A 3,608-nucleotide genomic window follows, 5' to 3' on the forward strand; every position below is an offset into this window, starting at 1 on the left:
ATATTGTTATATAAAAATAATAAAACAATGCACTTTATGAAAATTATTACAAAGTAGCAATAAAAATGCATTGAACAATTGGATATTTATATTGTGGGAACCACATGCATTACACATTTTTGAAGTAAATTATGATTTACTACACACAATAAAATATTGTATTTTCATTTAAGTATTTTATTGAGTAACATGCATAATGCTTGGTTAGAGAGCGAGCGAGAGTAAAGTGATAGTGGAAGAGGTGTAATAAATGTTTTGCACAAATTAATTGTAATTTCTTTGCTCTGTGCTTAAATTGTGCCAAAGCGTTAATATGTACATGTCAATACAAATATACAAATATGTACGTATTGTAAGTACGTAAGTCTTTTCCACTGTTTTCTCAATTGCATAATTATATATTTTTTGGCAATGCTTAATCAGAGATGTATGTACCTCTTAGACTTGTCACATTGCAATTTCATCATGACCGTTAAGTGCTATTGTTCTTACTTAGGCTTTTTTATGGGCACTTATGCGCGTCCTGATTCTTTAAATAATCATTATGCGATTATATTCGGTAGTCGCGTTAATTTACATTAAATTAAGTAATTTACAAATACATTAAAAATATTAAAAATGTTTTTTTTATATATTTCTGAAGTAGAAATTGTCACAAACTTTTATACGCGTTCAGGTTTTTCTTTTTAATCCGCTAAACCTAACCTACTCCCAACTCAAGACTCTCCCACGGGACCAGCGATTAAGTATTACTTCGTGGGAGGGACAGGACATTTAAGTCTCCTCTATCGTGCGGACTGACGGATGCCTAATTTATTCAAAAAGTCTCAGTTTTGTCATTATGGATGCTGACGCTTCGCTGACAGCTTTCCATTTATCAGACGACTGACACATGAGTGTCGTTAAATTATCGACAGTAATACTTCCACCGAGTGTGGTTTTTAGTTTTTCCCTTGTGTTTGAAAATCTAGGGAAATAAAATAATACATGTTCAGAGTCTTCTATATGCTCTGTACACGTCGGACAGTTCGGATTAATGTCATTGTGGAATCTTAAAAGGTAGCTTCTAAAGCACTCATGTCCACTAAGTGGATGTCGTCTGTCTATCCACTAGTGGATGTCCGGTATAAGTCGGTACGTCCAACGCCCTTTGGATGAGGAATTCCACCAATTATAAAGTGAAGTCAACAACAAATTTTGAGAAAGAACGATGCAAATATTTAGTCATGCATCATTGAAAAAAAAAACTTACAATATTTTCGATATTTTTAAGCGTTTTATTATTTTATTTTTAATTGTTTTTAACGAATTTATATATTTTTTAAATATTTTGAATTTTTTCTTTGTTAATTGTCGACCAAGAACAGTAGATTTTTTCAAATTTCCTTAAATATTTGCGTATATGTGCAAAAATAGATTTCAGTGCTCGGTAATTCAATATTCATATAAATATGTAAATATGTATGGTATATTCCACTTCTATTACTTTTATTTTCGCATGACGTCGCTGAGTTCATTAAAATACTTTATAAAAATAGAAAATAATTTAAAACGAGAACAAAGCAAAGGTTCGAATTTACTGAGGAAAATTCAAAATAAATTCGCGTATTTTTTATTTTGGATATATAAGCCTACAATTTTGCTTAAGGTATTGGTAGCCAGATTAGACTTGTCTTATTTTTTATTATAAATATTTTATGATACCCAAAGCTTATTTTCAGCTAAAATTCTGTTTTATCAGTTGAAAGTGCGTGGAAATTATCATAATTTGCTTGAGCTTCGCAATAAATCAAATTTGCTGTGAACAATGTAGTTGCATTTAACTTGAACGTGAAACAAGAAAAACCCGATCTGAACAATTTCTTCGGAGATTACATTATTGCTTTAGAAAATAGCCTGTGCCAACTTGTGTTAAAATACATTGGGAAATGTGAAAGTTTTCCATACAAGATCTTGATTCCGATCGTTGAGTTTGTACGGCAGCTATATGTATGTTATAGTGGTCCGATATCAGCAGTTCCGACAAATGAGTAGCTTCTTGTAGAGAAAATGACATTTGCAAAATTTCAAAACGATATCTTAAAAACGGTGGGACTAGTTCGTATGTATACAGACAGATGGACGGACGGACAGACAAATGGACATGGCTAAATCGACTCAGCTCGACATACTGATGATTTATATATATACTTTATAGGGTCTTCGACTTTTCCTTCTGGGTGTTACAAACTTCGTGACAAACTTAATATATCCTGTTCAGGGTGTAAAATACTTATTAAATTTTCACACATACATATGTATGTGTGTATAAGTACATATTTACGCATGCATCGACATACATATAATCATTGCGCTTTTGTATGATATCTTCGTGCTACAACAATTTAGGCCGATCACGTGAATTAGGCGTGCCTAATAATAAAGTGTTCTCACATAGAAAAAACAACAATAAGATAAGTGTCTATGTATTAAGTAGGCATTTATGTATGTCCAAGCACTAATATACAAATAAATAAATAAATAATTTTKTAACTAAGTCCAAGCACGTGTTTCCGCGTCTATTAATATACCATATGCCAAAACAATGTAACACAAAAAGTGCATTGGCCACTCAACTGTTAGCGAAAGTTTACTATTTTCTTGCTAATTTTCTTTTATTTGTGTTTCGTTTCCTTTTTATATACGTACATTTAGCGAAAAATCAATTGACTGCCCTTCACATTGTACATAGACCTCTAAGGCTGCGCAAAATTAGTTTGCCATGCCAAAAATCCATCTAGTGCACCGTGAAAAATCCGTGTACGCTTTTGAAGTGACGTTCATAAATCTGTATATGTACATAACATCAATCACAAGTGACAAACTCGTATGTATGTATGTCTAACGTTAAGACTCTGGTTGGTACGCGTTTGGACATGTGTACTTACATACATATGTATATGTACTTATAAGGTGAGCTAAAAGCTACATCAAAGAGTTTACGGCTGAAATTAACCTACATATATACTCTGGAAAAATATCCCTGCCAGAAAGGTGAACTTTGAAAGTTTATCATTAAAATAACTGAATTTTTTTAGGAAATTTTTTATGTACAAAAATACGTGATGTAAAATTTTTTTCCATAAACCGTTGAAAAGTTATGGTATTTTTAATGAAAAATACTTTTTACGTTTAATTTTTATAGGAAATTTTGAATGGTTTTTAGTTCATCCTACTGTACATACATGCATATGTATATTTAATCTTCGTTTTTATGGCCTTACTATCACTTTATTACGTCGTGTACACTTTCCTGTTGCCAAAATGGAGTAGTTGTTGACCGCTACATGACACTGATCTCAGGCGATACCTCGCTGTGTTGAATTAAAAATGTTTGTACAATTGAAATTCTAAGCTCTAACCATATGTTGCGTATTTTTTATACTCTCGCAACAAAGTTGCTAAAGAGAGTATTATAGTTTTGTCCACATAATGGTTATTTGTAAGTCCTTAAACTAAAAGAGTCAGATATAGGGTTATATATGCCAAAGTGATCAGGGTGACGAGTAGAGTTGAAATCCGGATGTCTGTCTGTCCGTCCGTCCGTGCAAGCTGTAACTTGAGTAAAA

At 32.2% G+C, this 3,608-nt stretch overlaps 1 protein-coding gene across 7 annotated transcripts in view; it reads left to right on the forward strand.

The window, feature by feature from the left end:
- The window catches only part of LOC108973546 (pyruvate carboxylase, mitochondrial), a 33,889-nt gene that overhangs the window by 1,075 nt on the left and 29,206 nt on the right, over positions 1 to 3,608 (forward strand). The window lies entirely within an intron of this gene.

Source organism: Bactrocera latifrons, unplaced genomic scaffold, assembly GCF_001853355.1.
Source record: "Bactrocera latifrons isolate USDA-ARS-PBARC rearing strain unplaced genomic scaffold, ASM185335v1 scaffold_110, whole genome shotgun sequence".
NCBI lineage: Eukaryota > Metazoa > Arthropoda > Insecta > Diptera > Tephritidae > Bactrocera > Bactrocera latifrons.